This window comes from Sinocyclocheilus grahami, unplaced genomic scaffold, assembly GCF_001515645.1.
Source record: "Sinocyclocheilus grahami isolate Dianchi unplaced genomic scaffold, SAMN03320097.WGS_v1.1 scaffold910.1, whole genome shotgun sequence".
Classification (NCBI taxonomy): Eukaryota; Metazoa; Chordata; class Actinopteri; order Cypriniformes; family Cyprinidae; genus Sinocyclocheilus; species Sinocyclocheilus grahami.
This window is the reverse complement of record NW_015506089.1, coordinates 442980-443752: the sequence shown is the minus strand read 5'-3', so window position 1 is coordinate 443752 and position 773 is coordinate 442980.

The window sequence follows — 773 nt, the reverse complement described above, 5'->3', positions numbered from 1 at the left end:
AAACATCACAATAATCCACACCACTCCAGTCCATCAGTTAACATTGTTTCAGGCTAAAATAAAAAAGTCCATAATCCATAATAACGCTTCCTCCAGTGAAAAAGTCCATCTCCTGTTGTCTTTCACATCAAAATCCACACACATATTTGTTTAGAGCGGCTTTGGCTTGTAAATGGTGCTTGATCTGTATATATTTCTCTCCTGATTCAGACCAGACCACTTTTTCACTGGAGGAAACAATATTATGGTTTATGAACTCGTATTTTAGCCAGAAGCAACGGTTTGAATTTAAAAACGTTGCAATTATGGATTTATTTGTGCAAACATGCAGCTTTTCATTTCACACGATGTTAATTGACGGGTTGGCGTCATGTGGATTACTTCTGAAGATTGTATCAGTTGTTTGGACTCGCATTCTGACGGCACCCATTCACTGCAGAGGATTTATTGGTGAGCAAGTGATCTGCTGAAGAAACAAACTGATCTACTGATCTTGGATGGCCTGAGGGTGAGTACGTTTTCAGAAAATGTTCATTTTTGGGTGAACTATTCATTTAAAGTAGTCAAACTGGTTTATAACAACAAGTAAATGTAAGTTGGCATGCGATCATTTGATTATCTTATGTTCACCATAGCCTGTAGTCATTTCTGGGCTGTTGTTCTGATTGGTTGATCTGGTTGCGACAGGAGGAGGATTTGGTTCCCAGGCATGAATACCTGTGCCAGACCCCTCTGAATAATGGAAACCAGTGAAACTCAATGCAGCACATCAA